The 24,780-nt window shown below is 38.1% G+C and overlaps 1 long non-coding RNA gene across 1 annotated transcript; it reads right to left on the bottom strand.

The window, feature by feature from the left end:
• Window positions 1–13,365: 13,365 nt before the first annotated feature.
• Window positions 13,366–24,672, bottom strand: LOC134171441 (uncharacterized). The gene is made up of 3 exons (XR_009967634.1): window positions 24,479–24,672; window positions 17,734–17,793; window positions 13,366–14,780 (listed from the first exon to the last, which is right to left on the bottom strand). It is a non-coding gene; the product is annotated as an uncharacterized LOC134171441 (long non-coding RNA).
• Window positions 24,673–24,780: the final 108 nt, after the last annotated feature.

Here is a 24,780-nt window from a genome sequence, read left to right as displayed (position 1 = left end):
ACATGTACAATCAAATTATTAGCATAGTATAAAACTATTTTCTTAAATAGCCTAAATTTAAGAAAAAAACTGAAGGGCACAAAATCACTGTTTGTTAAAAAATGACAAGAACACAAATTTTGTGTCCTTAAAACGCTTAGGAAAACACATCTCTCTGTAATAGTCTCACCAGAAAACATCTGCCACTCTTTTAAAAGTTACTTCACAGGTGATCACACTAGCCAGCTTTACATCTGTCCAAGTGCTGGAGTTAAGCCAGAGCACTAACGTTTGAAGGAAAGGCAGTGAGAAAGGAGAGCGCAGGTACGGTTTGTGGATCCACTCCAGATATTTCCAAACAGGAATCTGACATGTTGTTCCAGGCAGCAATCTTAAACCTGTGCTGACAGGTTGTGTGGGCAGCACCACTTCCGAATGCCTTTTTTTAATCAGACTGTTTCAAAGAGAGCAGGCATCACATTCAGGTATCAGTGCTCTTTTTAGGATGCATTTACATGCTAAAAATGTTCTTGCATTGCCTTCTAGAAGAGCTCTGTAGGAAAGATGACACAGGGGATCCAAAGAACCATAGAGAAGCCATTATATTTTAGTTCCTCCAGCTACATTTATCACTGGCTAGCAGAAGATTAACAGAGGTCTCTTAATCCTAGAACTCTTATCGCCAAAATGGAGGGAGGTTATAACATCGCACCATGAAAACAAACATCAATTCCTATTGTTATGGTTAGCTCCAGCAAAATTCTAACTTTCTCAACACCTCTGGTGAGAGAAAGCTTTTTCCATTGCTGTTCCCTGGCTGTCCCTTGCAGTGTGAGCAGCATTCTGCAGGACCTCAGGATACCAAACATGTTGGTGGCCTGAACCTCCCATAAAACACTCCTTCTTGGAGTTATAATAGGAATTATATACAAGAGATATTATATACAAGAGATTCTTCTTGTTCCCCATAAGGATTATGTAAGAGATATTCAGAATGTTCTTGGTAATCTACAGCAGACAGAAACTAAAGGATACCTCTCTCCTTCCCTCTCTCTTGGTTATAACAAACCCCTTTTTTTCACATGGTCTCAAAAATAGACAGATGCTACAGTAATAGAGCCTAGATAAAAAACTAAAAGCAAAACTTAGATCTCACTCACCTACAACTGAGAGAAAAAGTGAGGTTTGTACCTACCTTGGTTGAAATAAGGGACAATATATTTCCAGTGTTCTATGAAATTTAATGATTGCTTAGCATAGACAGGAATTCATGTGGGTGCTGGAATATTTAAAGAAAAATTAAATAAAAAGAAAGGCCTCCAAATTAAATACACCTATCCTAATGCAAAATCTTGGAAAGCATGAAGTAGAGGAAGAGAAGAGCATGGAGAGTAAAGAAAAGAGAGACAGATCAGGGATTTAAAAGAGAACAAAGAGGTGTGAGAGGGAAACAAAAGGATAAAAAATCAGAAAAGTGAAAGGAAATCTGAATTAGCTCATTTTTTCAGGCAGGCCATATCCCTGCTGCTTTCAGAGACTTTACAGTGGAAAGGGACCAACATATTTTTGCAGTTTCAACAGCTTGTGGTGAGACTGAACGCAAAAGGAGAACGCAGAGGGAACTGACCTCTCTCCTGTTGCTCCTGTCCTAATGGATGGTATAATCTCCACTACAGCAAAGGAACAGAGAAGGCACTTAGTGAGTTACTCACAGCTCCCTGTTCTCTCCTCCTCCTCTTGGCCCCCAGCTTCTCAGATCTTTCTATTAAACTTTTAATAGTGGGGACCCCCTCACTCAGGGCAGCACTGCAGTCATTCATTAGTGTCCACCTAGGGAACAAATAACTCTTTAGCTGCACTGTAGGTGTCCAGCTTGCTTTGTGCCTGGAGGGGGATTTGTAATCGAAACAGGGAAGTGCAGGAGCAAAGAGAAAAAATGGGCAATAATAACCCGTGAACTCGCCTTTCATTCAGGTAACACACAAGACACATGTTAATGATTTCAGTTTAAGTACCAGCCAGGGAACTAACTGTACACTAACCAAGCAGAAACCACCTGCAAGTGCCAGGATCTTCTTGGAGAAGGGACAGCAAGAAGCAACTTGCAAATTACCAGGGAATTGTTTTGTTGCATGCTTTACTGTTTTTCATTTGCAAGGTCCATTTATAGACTTCACCCAAATGGATCAACAAGCTAAGATTCTTCTCAGGTCTTGCATTTTAGCCTGTCTGTACGGAGTATTTCTGAAACTGGATTAGGAGAACCCATGAATATCAAGACAGAATGTGCTGCGATTTCAGCACCTATGTTTCTAATGGGACTAGAATATCAGCCAGTTATGTACTATTTTAGGCAGGACTGTTTCAGACCTCATGGCCTAGATTGCCTGGATCATTAAGATAATTTTAAAATACAAATTAATTGAAACATAGATGAATAGGAAATGGGTTTTGCTTCATATAATTTCTGTCAAAATGCATATGTGTAGAAAACCAAATAAGCAATCTTTATCTAAGCACTCTTCTTTATTGTCCCTTTTCAGGTTTTTGGTGACTACCAGCCACAGCAGGATGAGGCAGCCATTTGCCCATCTTGCTGGTAGCCCTGGATGAACACATCTGCCTGCAGCATATGTAGAAGACAGCCAGAGAAATACAAGAGACGATCTCTTTGACAGAAATGAGGACTACAAATACCTTCAAGGACAATGTTTCCTTTTTCATCCCTAAATATTTGCAATCAATACAGCTTCAGTATTGCGCAAGCTAATCAATAATGCAGTGACAGTGAAAGAGATGTGAGGGTCTTTCTGGCAGCTACAAAAGGGCAACGATGCTTTGATAGCTTCTACCGAGGATTTATCATTTCTTGGATAATCTCCTGCAGAACACTGTGGGGCATGAGAGTTTAATATACAATATGGCTATAGGAAGGGAACTGGACAGATGACTGCACTGTATCTTCGTGTGCCACTGTATCTCATGTGCCAAGGAAATCAAAGGTAAAATAAAAGCATGGTGCATGTCTGAAAATGAATACAATGTACAGCGAGTATTGTTTGGACATTTAATACAGCTAAGCTGGGCCATAAAAGGTAAGAGAGTGTAAGGGTGTTATAAGAAGCCACAATCCTGTTTTGTCATTTACCTTCAGAGGGCCTTTGTTATAAACTATTTTTATTAGATTATAAGTTATTTCAGAGACATACAGAAGCTAAATCTCTCTCCCTTTCCACATGCATGCAGTTCATTAACTGTGAATGAAATAAGAATAACTTGCCCTTAGATAAAGAATCCCATGCAGTACTTAATAAATAGGAACAGAAGACGTCATGTCTCCAAAGTTTAATAGGTTTTGGTCAAAATGCCCCTGGCTCAAGTGAACAGAACATTTACCGAGATGTGCTACCGCTGGGGGAAGGGATCTTCCATTCAGACATCTCTGCTGCCACGCAGAATGCTGCCACTTACACACAGCATAATCCTCCCAGGAAAAGGAAATACAGGCTGTGCACAGCAGCATATTCTGACAATACCAAGTCCTCCTCCTGCTCCTTGAGGTTGTGGGGCAGGGCGCTAATAATAAGACCAAGAGCAGTCAGACAACACATAAAATCTCATCATTTCACCTACCCAGGAATCCTCTAGGCCTTAAAGGACTAAAATTATTCCTTTTCCCTTCTTCTTTCTCACTTTTCTTTCACTACATAAAAGCCTTTCTAGATTTCTTCAAGTTTGTGTTGCAATTATTTACTACCTCTGAGTAATTACTATACATATATGAAATTCTACTTTAAGAAAATATGGTATATTAATAAATACACACTGCAACATATCCCAATTGCTACCGAAGAGATTCATGATCATCCTGCATTATGACAACTTACAACTATGTATTTTTCAATAGAACACAATCCAGCATTTTCAGGTTTTCATGCAGCAAACAGTAATTATGGTATCATTAGCTTTTTTACTGTTTTTTTTTCACACTGTTTGTTAATACACTGTACATCTGCTCAATTTCCACAAATACCTAAGTGTAAATAGTAAATATGAAAAACATATGATTGCGTACAGCATATTTTTAAGTCTTATAGCCCTTTCTAGTCTTTTTATTACATTAACTAGCTTTAACAAATTCTGCTAACACTCAGAGCCATTTAACAATTGCTCTCCTTACATACCCATGAAACTGTTATTTCAAGGTTCTCAGATTTTTTCTTTGTTGTAGTTTATTAAAACAAGCAAATAAACAAACCATCCAAAATCCCCAAAACAGGTGTGCATGAGTCTGTCAATGCACCTGGAAATTTTCAATCTTTTTTTTAAAAAATAAGTTAAGCAACACAACGGTACTGTTAAAATCAGTTAATTCACAATTAAAGTGTCAAGCAACCTTAAAATAGCTCATTTTCTGAAATTATTCCATTTGGTCTTAACTTAGGAATTTTTAAAGCTTGTGAAAATATTATGCCCAAAACCATCAAGCTAAAACATGTCAAATGAATTATGATATTAACAACAAAAATTATGTTTATAGTATTTTACAAAGTACAGTATGCAGTTCAATGACACATAAGCAGATTTATAATAAAACTAGTCTCACAAGACTACAGAACCCTTTAAAAACAGCATTTCTGCCGTCTTCCATAGGCTTTTGCAGCTTGATAGGTACAGATAATGTGTATTTCATACAGCCAATGATCATTAAAGACCCCCCGCATATTTCTCTTAAATTGCATAAATTGGAAAATTGTTCATTTCCTCTTCCTCCAGCTCTGTTTTCGTGTATGATGAATTTAGGGATGTTTTGCTGAAAATGGGCAAGAGATTACGCCACATACAGATATGCCTGCTGAAAACAATTCAATGAATTAAAAATAACCACGGCCTGCAGCTGACCTTTCGTATTAACCATATATCTGTGTATTTTTTTACATGCCTTAATGATTATTAGAGTCTGGCTCAATGAAAATTACTGAAGAGTACAATATTTAGCATTTGTTTTATATTATTTACAATTTCAGTGTTGTATTTGCAGAGGTCTATAATCTCCATCCTGGAAATCTTACTTAGATGGATAATGCAATCTCGTGTCAATATTCTAAATGAGAGATTCAGGACTACTCTTTCATTATGATATAAAACTAAGATAAACGGGTAGACAAACTATATAGATCAACTTGGCAGTGGATGCCTCCTTACTGGAGACAATATGTCTGCAATCTGTACAGATATCTGTTTATAGGCAGATGAACAAAGCAATGCTAAATCCGAAGTCTTGTCAAGGTCCAAGAGCTCTGCAATACTTCTGATGGAAATATATTACAATCAGCTTTACATTGCATGTACCTGCTCCTCCCTCAAGACAAAAAGTTCATGATCTCCAGCACCACTGTGTACATAAACACATTTTTCAATACTACGTTAATTCTAGGTAATACAAAGATCACAGACTAGGAGGTATTAAATGCAGGTTTACCTCTGTGAGGAAAACAAATAGACATATATAACATAATTTACATCCTAAATCCAGTTTTTGACTAAAATTACCATTGAAATGTGTGTTTCGTTCATTTTGATATGAAGTAAATGGAGAATCACAACTGTGAAAAAACACTTTTGTGGCTAGTAACTTATTCAGTTTTGAAAATGAAAATACTTATCAAAGTATCCATAAGTATTTTAAATAAAAAATAAGACATATAAAAATGTGTTAGAATTACACCTTTCTAGCTCAGAGCAGGTGGAACTATTGCCAACATCTTCCTCACTGGTACTCTTTCTTTTCAGGTCAAAGGTTTGCATACAAGGTTTCTGTGAATGGATTTTTCAACGTGTTCTGGATCTAGCCTTATAAATGCTCAAATAACTTTCTCCAACTTTGCTTCTAAAGCTTCTCATCCTAGTCAAGCTGCCCGCATGTTTACAGAATTAAGCCCTCCGTATAGACGCAAATACACGTGGCTAAATGAGATTTGGCTACCTATTTCACAACGTGGCATTCTGTATCAGACAAAGCAACAAGGAAAGGTGGCGTTCTCCTGTGTGAGCTGTAAGTACCAACCATCACTTCACTTAACAGGCTTATTTTATTTATAGCATATATTTAAAGTCTTCAATGCAAGTTTCTTTCGAATGATGAAAGGCTGGTAAATTCTTAAAATATAATAATTAGCAGTGCAGCAGTTCTTTGATGGTCTGTAATTACTAAACTGTCCACTATTTGAGCGACAGCAGCAAACTACCCCTCACCATTAGTTTATTTTTATTTATAACTTGTACTTTGGGTAAGAATCCATTAATTACAAGCAAAACAAATTGCTTACTCAAAACACTTCCCACAGAGGCTTGTTTTTTTACATGCATTAATCTAGCTGGGATATACATGACATTTTAAATGGAGGTTAAACTGATGTAAATAAATGCAATTATTTGAAAGCAAACAGGATTCAGTCACATTTATTTCTGCATGGGATTACCATATGTTTTCCCCTGACATGTATTGTGAGCAAACACCGAATCACAGGAATCCAGAAGGCTGCAGAATTTAGAACTTCCTACTGACGTGAAATTTGACGATATGGCACTGTACTCTTAATTTTATGATTTGCCTAAGGTAACATCTTGTGTAATTGTTTTTAAAATAATTACCCATAGAACCGCTTAAGCTGTAGGGATGCAGAAAGGTTTGAATTTCACAGAGCTTTTTGCTTTGCTAATAAAAAGGTATATTTGAGCCCCACACACCTGAGCCCCGCACGCAGGAGAGCTGCTGATCCTGACATGGCAGCAGGGCCACAACATCCGTCCCGCCTGGGAGCATACCAGTATGGCCACCATCATGGGTCTCCCCTGGGGGAAAAACACACCCCGGGCAGCCTGCAGTGCCCGCCAGCACTCACCCCACAGACCCTGACCCCATTCCAGGAACCTGCCTTCAGCCAACCCCGTGACCACACCACAGCCCTCAAACACCTCAGTGGCCACCATAGCAACAGTGCTCCTTCCTGCTCTTCTCCACAGGCACCATGCAGTGTCACCCATCCCACTATTGCCCTTCCCTGCCTCACACCCACCTCCTGCTTCCGGGCCAGCTGTGCTCCGGCTCCACTGACTGTTTTCTTCCAGTTCTTTCATCAAAGTACTGCCTCCACCTGAGAAGAACCACCTGGGCCTCTGCCCTGGCTCCTTGCAGCCATCATGTGGCAGTGACTCCTCCACCTCAAGATCCTCTGAGAGGAGGCAGCAGTGGACAGCCTCATCCGCACCCGCCTCTTCTTCACCAGCCCCTCACATTGAGCAGCAGCCCCCCACAGCAGCTCCCTCCTGCCAGCACAGTTCCCAGTGCATCGGGCTGCCATGGCAGAGAAACGGCAGCGGCTGCCTGCAGACTCCAAGAGGCACATTGAGTGCTGCTGCAGCAGCCCAAAACCACCAGCTTGTGACATGAGAGTAAGTATTCTGTGCACCTATATGTGCATGTGAACACACTACATCTGTGCAATACCATTTCTTTGTATCTTTCTTACAAAAATTTGTCAATTTCTGTGTAAGCAAAACCTGGTTGTCACCAAGTAACGCAAAATGAAGTTACCCTGATATAAGGCCAGACCCACTTCAAAGGCAATAATCAAACAAAAAGACATGCCAAAATTAATAACTGCAATCTCACAACCTTGTAAAAAGGATTTGAATTTCAAAAGCGAATTTGTAAAGTTTTTGTTTGCTTTTCTCATACTCTGTGTTGCTTCAGTTTTGCTACTGTGGAGCAGCCCTCAATGCAGCTCTTTGAAACAAAGAAGAGTGAAAAATCACCACACACCCGGGGCGATGCTGAGGAGCCGCCAAATTTTCATGCTGCAGGCACTGGGCAGCCCAATCCTGCTTCTGCTGCAGACAAAAAGGAAAGGGGGGTGCCACCCATGTCACTGGCAGCAAGATCAAGCTGCCCGCAGCAGCAAGGTTTCGCAAACCAGTTAGGTGGTATGATAAAGACTCTGGGACACAGTGATCTTATTGTACTCAGCAAGGACAAAAAAAAAACCACCAATTCAATGCACCAAGTCAGCCACTGTTTCTGCCTTTGCACAGGTCTTCTGGAGATTGTTTAAAATTATATATAAATATTAAAAGCAAAAAATCATTTTGTATTTCAAATAAAAAAAATTACACTCTGTTGATTTCAGCTAATGTTCTGTGCAACAAAACAAAAAGAAAAGAATATCAATAAAACCTAGTTAATAATATAAAAATATACAGCCAAATAATTAACTTTCTATGTGCTGACCAGTGATCTTGACAATGGTTGTTTCAAACAGCACAGTTAGGAGCAATTGCAAAAGGAACAATCTTCCTGTAATCAAACCAATGTAGGGACTTTGTTGCCTTCCAGCACCTTTAGGAAGGCATTGACTGTTCTTCCAACTTTTGTATAAATGCAGAGGCATAAGCATGACCCTGTCTTATTCCTGCTCTGTTGCAGAGGTTACCCCACCCAGTGGGTAGGGGTGCTGGGCTCTCAGATGCAGTTTCCTGTGAGGCCAAATCTCACACGTGTTTGCAGCAGCATTACTGTGTAAGGGCTAGTCACAGACACAGTCTGGCCCATATAATCCATTAACCCAGCCAGAGATCAATTCCTGGGAGAAGTCTATCCCAGTTTTTAAGAATGACTTTATCACCAGCATTGTAAATCTAGCAATAAACTGTTGCGAAACTCTATCCTCCCTCACATTTAAAAGACCTCTGCAGAAAATACATCTTGGGGGATAGGGAGCCACAGGGACATCTATCTCCAAATATTGTAAAGAGAAGCTTTTCTACCTGGGACTAAGTACACATTTTTGTATTTCTGACTATTTATGTAAGTAGAACATTTTTAGAATGTTATTTTTACTATTATTTGGATAAACCTTAGCTTTGTACGGTCACTTCCAAAAACATAGGCAGGAATATCTTTGTCATAGTTACATATTATTGTCAGGCATACATATTTATAACTCTCCATTTCCATGTATGCTTCACACAAATAGATGCTCAGTGCTTGTCATGTTACATGTCTTTCAGATAGCAAGAACAAAAGAAAACCAGCAAAGAAACAATACAAAAAATAATTTTTAAAAATCTAAGCTCAAAATATAAAATATAAATTAATGTTCAGGCATTTACTGGTAACAACCACAAAGTTGAAGGCAGTGAGACTAAGCTATGTTTTGCTTTCCTCATGCTTATGAATACAGTATGATAGGTGCCATGTGAATGGGGGGAAAATGATTTAAATTTAACATTATTCTTTCGGTAAGTGTATTTTGTATTGATAGAATAATTAAAAAAACAGTCAGTTTCACCTTTATAATGAAATTCTAGTGTGCAAAAAATCTAGTGAGAGGCTAACCTCCATTTCTTCGCTCCAGTCACATGAACCCGGCCAGGGTAGCAAGCAGTTATATATACCCTGTCATATGGCACAAGGGTCAGTATCTACTAATTCCAGTGGCTACTGTTACAATATTCAACCACCAAAAGTTTCAGATCAGTAGTTGAAAGTCTGAGACATTTATGAGTGAGAACAGAGGCTCCTAATTTAAAACGTGTGTGACCTTAATATAGCATTTGGGGGTTCAGAATGTTCTTACGTACTTTGCCTAATTCCACAGTTTTACAATACCCCCTTACTTCCAGTAGTAAAACTATGGATTGATTTACCTTATCTGTAAATTATGAAGAATAGCTCTCTGATGAAAGCAAATTTCCATGACTATTTGAAACAGTAACAGGCCAAATAGTTTTCCTTAATGCAAAAGCAGAATAAAAAGAACCTGTGTCTACCCCTTAATTCCAGCCATGAGTTAGCATTTTTCACAGATGTATATATTTCTCATAAAGTACTATAAATCAGAATGATTCTGTACTTGTCAATGATAGCTCTGTTCATGTAAAATAATCTTATAACAGGACACCAGAATAATCTATCTTAATCAAGGACAGATTTATATCCATACGGTCCAGTTATTCACAGACTGTAACAAAACATATAAAAATGTAGATCTGACATCGCTGTAAGTCTTGCATACACAATTGCTTTTTTCATGTGTGGTATAAGAATGAAAAACTACCACCTACTCCTGCTCCCACTGAAACCAGGGACACATTTCTATCTACATCACTCACAGCTGGATGACAGATCAAAACTTGGTGTCCAGCTTTGAAAAACTACTTAAAAACAGGTATCATTTGTATTTGGCTAACTCTGATTTTTCCACAACTCATTGGAAATATCACTTTTTTCATAATTAGCCCAAAGAATTAAAACAAAACTCAGAAAAGTACGGACATGCACAGTATTTTCCATAATTTCCATAATTCCATCCGTAAGTTTTTCCATAATTACAGCTCAGAGTACAAGAATCCAACTCAGAAACCTGGCACATCTAACAATTTTCATTAGGAAATTACTTTATAAATGGCAGTATGACATAGAAATGGAAGACCTGTACCCTGTGACATATCTCTGGTGGGAATTTGTATGTTACCAATAAAAGCAATATTTGGAGCAAGATCTTTATTTAATCATGTGTACCCTTTCTGAAGCCAAAACTCAGAGCACCTACAGTAATATAACTACAAAACTTGTGATCAAATATAACGAAACCTTCAGCCCTTATACAGCCAAAAGATCCATTATTTACATTATGATTTTGCCTAAGGGTCTCACTCATACTGTTTCAGCAATATTAATAAATGAACTGACAATGAACTCATTAAAGAAACAAAGTAACATATTTTTAATAGCATGCAAAAGTTCAATGGGGATAACTTACCCAGTCATGGTTTTGTATCAATGTCAAAGAAATTTTAGAATAGTAAGGTAAATTCAAGAACAATTTGAATTCTTTATACAGATTCTGCTTCAGACAAAAGCAGTTACATTTTATTCGAAGTATAAAAACAACAATAAACTTCTAGTGAGACAGAACAGTGCAATAACTCAAGAAAATTAATGCCATGAGCAGTTTTTCCTCTCTTTTTGACTGCAGTGGTCAACAAAATAGATTAAGAACAACAAAAGAGAATCAATGCAAAGGCCTAGAGAGTAACTCCAATTTTTTAAACTATTAATTTTGTGCTTGGTGTCAAAGGCAATGACAGTAAGCGCTGAATAAATACAAAACTTCTTTTGGATTGCTATTTTTTTTTTTCCCAAGATGAAAAATGCACTGGCTTGGAATGTTTATTTGAACCATCTGTATGGTATTACTATAGAGAGTCAGGAAGTTAATATATTCTTTGGAAGTCCAGTATCATAACAAGTTATTCTAGCAGGCACAGTGAATGAACAGAGGATGTGCAATGTGATTTGGCAGCCTAAGCACAGACTCTGCATACACTCCTAAATTCAGGCTATGCAGCAGCTGTAGTTTACCAGCTCTGGGTCTTGCCCATAATTTGAAGACTGAATGGTAGAAGGAGGGCAGAATCAGAATTAAGTCAACATTTCCTACCACATGTGATGGGACTGATCCTCCCTGAAATAACAGAATGAAATCTGACTCAGATCTCTCACACAACAGGATCAGGGTCATCACGTACTGCACCTCTTTTTATTCATTATCGTATTTTATTCCGGGCATTTGTCTCCTGTGATTTATGCAACCAAGTCCTCATTGCTATAGTGTTAATGCTACAGCAACATGTTGTGATATGAAGCACTGGAAAATCAAAGGAATTTCTGTTTTGACAGAAATTTCTATGGCAAGCTGATGTGCATGGTTTATAGGGAAGGAAAGGCATATATTCAGATACTCCAGTTAAGAACAGCCATGAAATCTGTTTATGTTCTGAATCTCTCTCGTAGAAATATTAATGGTGAAATCTTTCATACCACTACAATCAATCTCTCTGTAACTATTTAATAGCTATGCTGAGGCTAATCAAATTATTCTCATAATCAGGGATAAAATACAACACATTTTGCAATCTATCAAGTAGAAGATCACTTACTTGTACTATTAGTGTCTAAAGATTGTAGAGGTTGACTCTGGCTGGATGCCAGGTGCCCATCAAAGCTGCTCTATCACTGCCCCTCAAATGGACAAGGGAGAAAAAATGTAACAAAAAGCGTATGGGTTGAGATGAGGACAGGGAGAGATCACTCGGTGATTACCATCATGGGCAAAACAGACCTGTGGTAAAAGTACTATTTCATTTATTACTGATCAGAGTGGAGCATGAGCAGCGAACCCAAATTCGCTTCCCAGGGAAGGAACACCTTCCCCCCACCCTTCCCTTCTTACTGGGCTCAACTTTAGTCCTGAATTCTCTGCCTCCTCCCCCACAGTTATGCAGGGGGATGGGGAATGAGCCTGTGGTCAGTTCATCACACGCTGCCTCTGCCTCCCACGTGGGTCCCTTCCATGGGTGCAGTCCCTCAGGAACAGGCTGCTCCAACGTCCCTGTGAGGTCAGAAGTCCTGCAGCAAACCTGCTCCAGGGTGGGCTCCTCTCACTCCACAGGGTCACAAGTCCTGATAGCAAACCTGCTCCAGTGCGGGCTTCTCATGTGGTCAGAGCCTCCTTTGGCACTCACCTGCTCCACCGTGGGGTCCTTCCTGGGCTGCAGGTGGAAATCTGCTCCACTGTGGACCTCCATGGCTGCAGGTGGAGATCTGCTCCACCATGGGTCTCCATGGGCTGCAGAGGCACAGCCTGCCTCACCATGGTCTGCGTCACGCACTGCAGGGGACTCTGCTCCAGCGCCTGGAGCACCTCCTCCCCTCCTTCTGCACTGACCTTGGTGCCTGCAGAGCTGTTCCTCTCCCATGTTCTCACTCCTCTCTGGCTGCAGTTGTGCATTTTCTTTTCCCACATTCTTAACTATGTTATCCCAGAGGCACGACCACCATCACCGATGGGATCAGCCTTGGCCAGCGGCAGGTGCACCTTGGAGCTGGCTGGTGTTGACTCCATCAGACATAGGGTAAGATTCTGGCAGCTTCTCACAGAAGCCACCCCTGTAGCCCCCCTGCTACCAAAACCTTGCCATGCAAACCCAATACAAAGATGAACTGCTATGCTTCATTAATATTAATTTTATGATACAAAGTTTAAAGCAAATTAAAGTTAGTGCTGAATTTCAAGGTTAGATGTATATTTTTATGGCAAGACAATGCAGGAATCTAAGTTACAACACTGCAGCATCTAGAAATAATAGGGTAAGTTAAAGTTACCATAACAGATGCTTTGATTTTAGGTCTGCATTCCCTTACTCTGTCTAATGTTGTCACAATCTTCTGGTTGCCCAAATATGGATTATTGTTATCAGCCATATCCCATCATCCTTAGGCAACTTTCCAAAAGAGGGAAAGGGGAATTTTCTTTGAGTGACAGATGCAGAATTCACTGGGTTTTATCCTCTGTCTGCCATGTAAAATACAATGTGGAACAGTTCTGAAACACCTCTTCTTTGCAGACAAGGACAAAAGCCTCTTCCACAAAATACCACATTTTGCCTTTGTAGAGCAATATATATGTTAAAAATCAAGTGAAATCTTAAAATGTGTAAAGAATCTGAATTCATTTATGCTTAAAAATGGTTTATGCTTTAGGCTACTGTATCTTCACTTTCTTCAAGTTACACAAACAATTTCTTTTCCAAAATATGAACACAGACATGTCATAGTTTAGTTAATTTGTCTATCTATTAAATATAAAATAAAATACAAAACTGTTACTCACTGATATAATTGGCACAGCTACATAGATCCCAACAGGCTTTACCAGCTTGTGCTAGGGGATACTTCGGCCCATAATATTATTCTAATATGTTGTCCTATAAATGACAGATTAAGTGAACAAGTACTCTGGTATGTGATTACATTTTAAAATACATATTCTCTACCTGATGTAAAAACTCTTCTTAAGTTAATTAGGTACTTTACTATACTCACAGGCTATTTAAAAACTGGACTAGATAACACTCTTTTGGGTCGAGAACGGGATATTCTAAATTCTGCCTTTTTTTTTTCCTCAGAGAGTTGTAATGTAATGCTACTATATTAATGTAAATAATTAGATTACTGCCATAAAATGCATGCTTGACTTCATTTCCATATGCAAAATCCTTCTGTCATTTTTCCAGCAGAATGTGGCATGGTGATCCTAGTGGATGATGGGAAGCACAAAGCAGGACTCTACCTTCAAGCCTGAGAGGCATGATTTGCCCAGCCTCATCAGTTCCATAACTTCCATGGTGTGAACAGCTTTCAGCATTGGGAAGTTCCAACACAAGCAAAACTAAGAGGTCATTCAACCCTGGCATTCTTCCTTTCTCCCTCCCTGTTCTTCATAGCCACAGTCAAGAAATCTTGGACTTTCTGACAAATTATGGTCTCCAGATTTACTCTTCCCCAAGAGACTCAGGTGAAATCAATCCTAATATTAACTGAGTGGTAGGCTTTGCACTTAAAAGTCTGGACACTCTCTGGGAAATGAAGGTCCCAGTGAAACATGGCAGAGGGAAAAGGTTTCTGACATTTTCCCCTGACACTGGGAGAACTCCACAGATGAATGTGCTCTTTTCAGTCTCATCATGCAGCATGTGAGAGAAAAATCCTACCATAGAACCTCCTAGGGTTTCCAGCCTCTCAGATGCGCTTTGCCTCAGAGAGGATGCCTTGACAGTAACAGATGTGATAACAAATGACCTTTAGAATTGCACCCTGAGAGCTGTTGACCGTTTCCTGAGAGCTGTTCATCCTCCCGAACTCCTCGCTTTGGAAATCTTGAGATCCTGGCATACAACTAAAAAGGGTCAACAAGAGGAGAAAGAAAAACAGAGCATGAGACTTAGAACCAAAAGAAAGCAAGAGCAAAAGCAGAGTACATACATATTTTAAGAATCTTCCTTTGCTTAAAAGATGAAAATCATAAATCTAAATGCGATACCAAAACTCAGTATTATCATCATCCCCAAAGCAAGGGACAAAATCTGAGATGAGCACAAGCCTATCAAATGACAATACAATAAAATTGTGTTCAAAGCTATTTACTTTTTATTCCAATTCAAATTACACCAAATACATAATGTTAAATAAGGTAATATTTGTATATTCCCGTGACTGTGCTCAGATTTGCTGTGCAGCATACAAAACCATCTCTCCCAACAACAGCTTACCAGGTAAGTGGTGCACACAGGCAACAGTGCACCTGGGGAAGGACAGAGGAGAGAGAGGTTGTGCACGCAGGCTGTGTCCACAAGTGTGGCAGAGGAAAACAGGAGATAGTTTATTTGTTCCTCTTGGACTTCACCAGCTACAGTGAAAACTTTCTCAGTACTGACTTTTTGTAAAGCTCCTTGAAATCAGGACTATGACCATATCCCATGACTAGCATGAGGCAAAAGTCACATTTCACCCATATGCTCACTTAGGTTTATGCTGATAACTTCAGGCTGTCTCAACTAAGTCTTCTTGGGGAAAAAAAAAAAGAAAAAAAAAAGCTGGAAGAATTATAACTTGCTCACTGACATTCCATTTTTAAGGCAAGTTTGGGAAAAAAATGGCCCCGCTAATACAATGATATGCTACGTCTCATTCATTGCCTGTGAGAGGCAGAGAAGAGAAACAGGGGAGGGGGAAGCAGGAGACAGAATGAGACAGAGAGCAGAAGCAGAAACAAAGATGCAGTATGTGGAGACAAAATGAAAGGAGGGATGACACCGGGGAACGTGCAAAAGATGCCTCTTCCTACATTTGTTGAAACACACAAGCTGTAAAGCTGAAATGAAAAGCACAGGCAGGCAGGCTTATTCAGCTTTATCCTTTCAAGCAGTGAAACAATTTTCTCTGATTTTTTCCTTGTCAGTTCCTGTCCTGTCCTTGCCATGCCTTCTCCTTTCTCACTTGTCTTTTCTGCTTTTTCTTTTCAATGCCATCTTGCTTTGTTCCTTTTTCTTTGCTTCTGCCCGTTTCTTTCTTCCTCTTCCTTTCTTCTCTTGCTCTCCCTTGTCTTTTTTGTCTTGCTCTTGCTCTCCCATGTGTTCCCTGAGCACATGAAGAACATGAGCACAAATAGTGGAAAAGCATTTTTTTTTCCTGATTCTCCTTTTCTATCCCCATGTGGTTTTGACTGCTGTAGCTCTGTTAGGTTTTAAATACACATGGGAAAGCCACTTGTACTCCCATGTGTTTTAGAACTATCTACAGTAGCACACTGCAGGAAAAACATGTGGGAAGGGAATGTGTCAGAAAAGTTTCTTGTACTCCCTCCAACACGTGGGCCACATTTAACAAGGTCAAGGGACAAGTGTGGCTCACAGGCATCAGTTTGACCAGTACTATAAAAAGGATCATGCATTCTTCTTTGTTTTACCTGCACAGACTCTACAGTTAATCACTCAGCTGAACACAGCTTACGGAGTTTCAAATGGTCTACTTTTATTTTTAGGCTAAATGATCAGCTGAATGTATTTTAGGAACAGATTATCATATATTTTTTTTCCTGATTTGACAATTTCAAGATGATGAAGAATATAAGTGGAACAAAGAAACCCTTTTCTTTTTCCTTCTTTGTCTTCCCTCCTGCATGAGAGCATCACGCATGCTGTGCCTGAGCAGACAAGGGTATGCCTGTTAAGCTGGCTGGCTGTTCCTAAGGCGGATACTTTCTGTCGAGGGTTCCTTCTGAACTTTCCTGCCACAAGACCAAATTCACACAAATATCTGTGAACTGTTGGTTCATGTTATGCACATTTTGACACCTTTCAGCTGGCTTTCACAGATTTTCAAAGCACCTGTTCCAATACAACCTGCCTTTTTGGCAGCAACCAGTACCAGTAAGCCCCTGATTTTCTTTCCTCCTCCGCTCAACCATTTCTAACAATATACATGTCAAAAAGTGTAATTAAATGAGAGGAGGCAAATGCTGTCCAGCTCTCCTAGATATTGGACCACACTTCCTGCAGGAAAAGAATTGTTTGCATTGTTACAGAGACTAACTAAACCGTTCCTGCCTGTCACTCATTTCTTAGGGTCCAGCTCACTTGCAAGTGGGCTGTTTGCCATGTGAACAGATGGGCACGGGGCTCGACAGCCAAGAAATGATGGATCAAATTTTGAAATTTGTTGCTCACTCTCCACTCTAGTAGTTCCTAATTGGCCTCAATGGAACTTTTTCACTGTAAAAAATGGTATAATGGCAACAACATTTGACTGAACAAATACACATCCTGTGTAGGTGCTGCAAGCAGACTTCCTGGCTGACAAAACTAGAATGATGCCATCAGTGAATGTCTGTTAGAGGCTGATGTAGCTCTATGAGGTTATCATGTTCCTATGTGAACATACAGTGGAACTGAAGCGGAACATCTAACGCTTATTTTGAATGGTGGTCTAAGATAAAGGCTTTTATCTGAAAAGATCCTTTTAATAAATATAACCATTTGAACAAAGAATGGGTTCATTTATGTTTTATAATAAGCAGAAAGCAAGAGGCAGTAAGAATTTTTTTCAATGATGCACTGATAATAATGCATTGTCTAAAATTGTTATCAACTGTATATCAAATACTATTCAGGATTTAACATAGCAAATTGACCAAAATTAAATTATATTTCACTGCTACTAATAGATAAAGAAAATTCTTTTAGAAGAACATTGTTTCCCAGCTTTGCAAGTGCTGCTATGGCAGTATACAGTCACCTCAAATTCCTGTGTACTTAGTGAAAATATTAGATGTGAAACCAATGTAGACTTACCTTTGCATCTCATTGCTGCATCTGCAATCTGAAATATTACCAAAGAAGTGTTCGCTTTTCCTGTGAATTACAGACTTCTTACACGTCTTCATATCGGTTGTACATAGCTTTCAATTTTAACTCTTTCTGTTATCATTTTGACTAGATCAACATTGTCTTACTTTACCAGCAGCTGCAAGCCAGAACCTTAACATTTTTTTTTATACTGTAATGGGAATTTCTTGCCTTGTGCCTCTTTCTTGGATACATTTTGGCAGGTTCCTGATGCATTTGTAAAAAATAGTTTAAGAGTTCTATGAGTGCACGGTAAGAAGTGATGATGATCATAATTAGTGTTACCTTCAGAAATACACTGTAGTTTTATAAAATTGCACATACAGTACAAGTAGCTAAAATATTTTTATGAACATCTACATAACACATTTCATGAATTATCTTAGGGTAAAAAAAAAAAAAAAAGGCAATTTCCTAGGGTCTCTTCCAATTTTTCTGTACTACCTCAGGCCCAGTGCTATTTGGTATGGGCAGATTAGGGTAGCTGATGATTCCCATTGATTTAAATGCCGTGCTAGGAAGCCTAAATCCCCAAGAGCAATAAAATCTTCCCTATCACTATCCTACTGCTTATTGACCTAATTCACTAACCAACCATCAGGGTTTTCTCTCACAACAAATAAATCTTGCATGAAACAGACAGTACATGAACACTTGTAATTTTCAGTCATCTTGCCAATAAAATAATCTTAGGGTATCTAGAATTTGTCTTAATTTTCTCAGATTGACCATAATGTCATTTGCCATTTAAAATGTGCAGAAACCACAACTGTATTTTTAATATCAAAACTATTTCTACAATCTGAAATAAATTTGTCATGTAAATGACGCAGACAATTTGGCACATGTAAAATCACAGCAATGAGTGCTCTGGTTTGTCTGTAAGATATTGCTGAAATGGCTGCTAAACAGGTCTAATGGTTGCAGCATTATAAACACCAGTTGCAATATTACTTAGACCCAGCCTTTACTGCTCAAAATTCTGATCATTAGTAAACTTCCTCTTTCATTAATTGAGCGAAACAAATGAAGTCAGGGTTTGTTATGTTATTCAGAGTCTCACAGCCTTTTCAACAAAAACTTTTAGATTGGATTCTGCAGATGCCTGCATCTGTATTCACCCTTGGTGATTTTATTGAGTTGAGTAACACGTTTCTTATGTAAAAGCCAGGGGTCTAACCTAGTGGCTCTTTAAAATGTGACCATCACTAGATATGATATAGATTCACCAAAAGAGAACACAGAAAAGATACTATATTAAAAAAAATCCACAACTCCATACGCTTTGATATGCAGATCTATTTCAGAGAAGAAGCCTAATTCTGCTCCTGGTAATGTTAATTAGAGCACGGTAAGGTCCTAAATTACTAGTCTTCTCATCAATATCAAGTTAAGCTTTTATCAATGTAATTTGAGCGGTATTAAAAGTGATAAATGCTAATTTATAATTGTTGATATTATCTAAGCAAGATCATTTGCAACCATACGTAACTGTGCCAGATTTTTATCACATTATAAAGGTTAACATAAGTGTTACAAGAAACATCACTGAGCTACGCACACTACGTTTGCTTTTGGTTAGATAAGTATGCTTTGTAGTAGTTGATATTCCCTCTAGATAATGGATAGGGGCCAGATTCTCTGCTGACACAAAGCAATATAAGTAAGTTGAAGGCAGATATGCTGATTTACACTAGCTCCAGATCTCACTCTAATATCTTTAGATGCAATAAACCATCTTAAATAAGTCTGTTTCCTAACTATTACTCAGCCATTCCTCACTATTGCCAAAAGGGAACTGTGAATGCCAAGGTCTGCAGGATTTTATTTATCAAAGCTTCTTTTAAGGCATCTATCATTTTGGCATGCAAGCTTTGCTTTATGATCAGAATCAAACGTGGTCATGAAACAGCAGGATTAATTCAAGAAAAAAAAAAAGCCACATAGTGCTTGTTCTTCTTGTCATATCTGTTCCAACTAGTTTGTTTTTTTTTAAATGAAAACTGTATATTAAGTTAGAAGATTTAAGTACTTTTGCTGCTTGGTACTGCTGAACTGTATAAAGAGAATTAAAAATGTTATACCATACATCTGTTTAAATAACTGGATTACTGATAACTTGTTGTTTGTATTTCTGTATTTATCTACCTTGATAAGAAGCTAAGTGCAGAGCTAAGAAAATCACATTTCTATTTTGTTATATAAATATAAAATTATTTTACCAATTAGGTGCTACGCTAAATAACATTTTAGTGTCTGGACATTAAACATTTGGAGATAAATAGTATTTAAAACATGCAGTCTAATTTTCCTTTGAGGTTTTTCTATTTTTGCTTACATTTGCTGAATGTCAGCTTATAATAATTACTGCTCTATACACATCTGTATCACTAATGTGACAGACTGTGAATGCTTCTTGACAATCGAGCATAATATCCTCCTTACAGGCTTCCACCAGCAAGGCTACAATCTTAACCATAGAGTATATAAACATGTAAAAAGACTTGCTTAAAACATTGACAAATTTTAAATATGCTTGGTTTACTGTTTAAAAGCAAATGCAGATTAGACATTTGGTAATAAATCTTTAAAAAATAAGCCTAAATGTACAGATCATTTGAAAAGTAGCAACAATTTCCATTTAAAAGCTACTACCAATATATGCTGCTAGCAAAGACAGAATATCAATATAATAGCTAAAAACATTTTGTAGCTTTTTTTTCTTGTGAGCATAACAAACTATGTTCATCTGCGACACAGGACTAGACATGGAATTACAGTAGTAGTTCCACTAAAGCAGCAGGAATCTTTGTATTTCTCCATCCGACATTAAAGGCGGCATCTTTTATGTTGTAGGCCTCATTTGTAAATCTCCACGAATTCAGTTAAAGACACTAGAGTTTTATCTTAAGAAGGAGCCAACACATTATAAAATGCATAGTTTTATTTCCCTGGGAGAGAAAGAGAATGACTAGAAATTTACTAGATAGAGGACTTTCACTTAATTAGAAGGACTTTAACATATGTTAAAATACACAGAAAGACAAAGTTTCTACCCTGGAGGATGTACTATCCAGTACATTGCAGTGACACTTGCTCACATGCTGAAACCCTTACATCCTTTTATTGCTCAGGTTTTTGTGTGATCTTGGACATAAAGTTTACAAATTCTCCTGTGATTTTTTTTTTTATTTGACAAGATAAAATAAAGTATAAGTTTAATTTTTTTTTTTTTAGAGTTCTGAGCTGACTTATGTTTTAGCAACATAATGGGGAAAATGAACTTTTATAATATGCAAGATTTTCCTGAATTGATAGAGGAGCAAAGATGTTTTAAACAAGTGGTACTTCTCTTGTTGTTCCTGAGTACTTAAATAAGGACTGAAATATTAATAGCTTGAAAATGTATAATTTAAATGTGAAAGCTCTACATTTTTAATTTTTGTTTACAGCCTAAGAAGATGTAGCTTTTCTCATGTATGAGGGGAAAATTGGAACACTAAGTTTTGACAAATAGAAGCTAAAATCAAGTCTGAAGAAGGCTGACCAAAAGGTAAATATGTAAGTTCCTCTTTTTTAATAAATTAATGTCACTTAATTCCAAAAATACTACCTAGTAGCAAAAATGTTTTTCAGGTTAAACAGAATAAAAGATATTAAATACCTGAACAAAAAATATATTCAGCTACTATAGGTTTTACCTTACTGAAATAAGCCAAGAGCATTCACATATTTAATTAAAAAGCTAATTCTCTTCATTGTTAATCAGAACTATCTGTGAACGAGGTATATTTTATTGAATAGTGCTTGTCTGTAACCAAACAATGCATTTATTGAAATTAATACATACCAAAAAAAGCTGTAAGTATTTTTCAAAATATGTGACAACTACTGCAGTCTTACCAGACAGGAGGACTGTCTACAGAAACAGTTCCGAATAAATAATCTACATAATAGCTTGGTTTAAGGTGGTATTTTATTTACCGTATTCATGTATTTTTGTGCCTATGACATGAGAGAAATTTTCTTACCTGCTTCAAACATACATGCAGTAAAATATATTTTATGATAAAGAAGACCCTATTTGACTTAAAAGTTGTGGGGATGCTCCATTAATGTGTGTATGAATCTCCTGGAAGTCAGTAGTAATTCTGCAGAAAATTGATGCTAGAGTATCATCTCAAATCACTCACTTCAACCTCTGTGAAGAGCAATACATGGAAGAAAAATTGCTAATCTGAGACTTGTCAGAAATACTGATGCCATTCTTAGATTTTATGAATTAGTCCTCTGGACTCACTGATTCCCCTTCGTTTTGAACAGTTGCATTATTTTGTCTTGACTAACAAAACGCAAGCTGCAAAAAATACTAGCCTGCATGGAGCAAGGTAGTTTGTTTCCCTGATTAATTAATTAATATTCAAGTATTAATGCATTTCCTTCATCACTTCTTTATGCAATATACAGCTTAGCATATCTTGGAATGAACAGGGTTTTGAAATGTGCATACACTATGCACAAGTAGTAAAATCTGAGAGTAACCTGACAGTCTGAATCCATGTTATGAACTTCCTGGAGGGAAAATGAGAGAAAGAAAAAAAGTCAGGCTGAGAGGCTGGGTAAGGGAACTGAAAATATAAATTTTGTGATATAAACTAGTTCAACATACATAATCTTGCAATGAATCTTTAGCAGTTGTTTTGCCTTGAAAACAACTAGATTTTAATTTATAGATTTCAATATGCTGTAAAGAGTAAGGGGTGTTGAAGAATAAATCTCCATAACATGTGATCATGCTCTATGTGCACATTTCTAACTTTTTGGGGGTGACTATCCTTTTGCCTTAGTATTTTTACCTTGGTAATTCTACAGCTCAGAGCTTTGTCTTCTCCTCCATTTTATGCTTTTTCTTCTCCATTTTATGCTGCTTTTTCTTAGGTATGATGTCTACATTTGACAACCATACCAAAAGATAGAGAAAGCCTTATTTTGTCAACCCATCTTGCCATGCCTTCCTTGTTTCTGGCAAAATAAAATCAACCAGGGCCTCTGACAGCCAGAACCTTCAAGCTCAGAGATCACCAATTCAGTGGTATTAAGTTTTATGCTGAAGTCTCAGGCCAGTGTTACTACTTCAGATTGCACCCCAAAACTCTAAGCATTTGTTCTTCACAGTATCATACACAGTGTGTTAGAATTAAGGGCCTGATCCTGTGCACCAGCATGATTTTCCTTTTGACCTTGACTTGAGCAGAATTGAGACCTAGGTATACAAAAGCATATTTTTACAACACAGTGTCCAGACTAGCCATGATGCCACAAAATGGGGAAGGTAGAATCACCTGTCTGCTGTGCTCTGCATCTGGGCCAAGTGGGCAGCTGGGTGTGCATAACAGAACTATATTAATATCACAAAAAGTAAAAAAAGAAAGAAAACACAACAGTGGTGATCTCAGATATAGCATGATTCATATAAACATAAAATGTGATGAGGTGAGATGTGACAAAGTCTAATCTTACACTTCCTGCTGCAACCCAAACTTGAACTGGCTTCCAAAGCCAGACTGAGCTCTTAGATGACTGATTGTAATTAGTGAGTGCTGTGGATACATATGCAAAAATTCCTAACAGCTTTTTGATTAAATCATCTACCACGCAATTATCATGAATAGTTCAGGTGAAATGAAATGTGTGTTTGTTCAAAGCTCATTTCTAGGAAGGAGTGTGGTCCTCTGACAGCACCATCAACCTGCAAATGGATTGCAGCACAGGTCGGCACATGATTGAAAGATCAGGCTACACTCGCTATTTTACATGACTCTGGAATATGCTTTGTAAGTACGGCTATCTGCGAGCTATTTAAGTCAATTAACATTAAACAGTTACAGGGGAAAATGTGCTGTTTTCCTATTATTTGACATATTTGGCAACCATTTGCAAGGTCGGTTTGGCTTTGCACTTTCTGTTGTCTGATATGTGTCCGTAGTGGGAAAAAATGGCACTATATAGATGTTATTTTAAAATCACGAATCTGGCAGAGGCCTTTAGCTTTTACTCATTTTTAATAGACTGAGCAGCTCTCAACATTGAATTCCCCTTTAAGAAATATACAGTAGAAGTGTTTGCTGAATAAAGGCCAGATTACATAGTAATGTTCTTGTCCATCCAAAATAGCCAAGTGCAAATAAAAAGGTGAGATGTAAAATATTTTGTATACTTCAGCTTCAAATGTTGTATACGTCATGACATAGTAAGGCCTTTACCTATGTTTTATTAGATCAGTCCTAACTTGGTCCTTAGCTGACATCTAAATATCATGTCATTACCTACAGATAACATTAACTTCTTTTGAGAACCATGACAATGTTTCAATATGTAAAAAAACAAAATGCAAACACAACAGGTTAACATCTCACATTAGGAATTAACTTGCTTAAGGTGGAAATGGGTTTAGACAGCATTTGTAGGTCTTTGCTGTATCACCGCAAAGGTGAAGGCTGTATTACCTGTCACTATTTTATGGGTGTTAAAAATGTGGCAAGCCTTTACCAAAACACTCCAGCAATATTAGTTATGACATTACCTTGATTCTAAGCTCAAAATTCAGCTGCCCATAACTACAGGTAAAAGGTGATACTGTGGTTTCGTACACAGGTCTATAAAAATGAGGGCGGACAGGACAGGGAAACACCTTGCAACAGGTAGACGCGTCCAAAGCAAAATAACCCATGGCTAAAGGCATCGGATTCTATTCCTGACGTTTTCAACGGGTAGATGAAAACGTATAGCCTGAATTTGGGGATTTCAATGCATTAAAGACGCGTTCCCCATATAAGCACTTCTGGGATTTAATGATATAGAGGCACTTGAATGATTTATCCAGAAATAAACCCCTTAGAATGGGGGGGGGAGGAAGCGGGAGGAGGCGCCGATCGTCGGGGGCCCCCGACGATCGGCGCCTCCTCCCGCTTCCCCCCCCCCGCCTCCTTCAGT

The sequence above is a fragment of the Pezoporus occidentalis genome, unplaced genomic scaffold (genome assembly GCF_034315485.1).
Source record: "Pezoporus occidentalis ecotype Australia unplaced genomic scaffold, CSIRO_AGI_Poc_V1 ctg40, whole genome shotgun sequence".
NCBI lineage: Eukaryota > Metazoa > Chordata > Aves > Psittaciformes > Psittacidae > Pezoporus > Pezoporus occidentalis.
The sequence above is the reverse complement of the archived record's forward strand: the minus strand, read 5'-3'. Positions and strand labels throughout refer to the sequence as shown.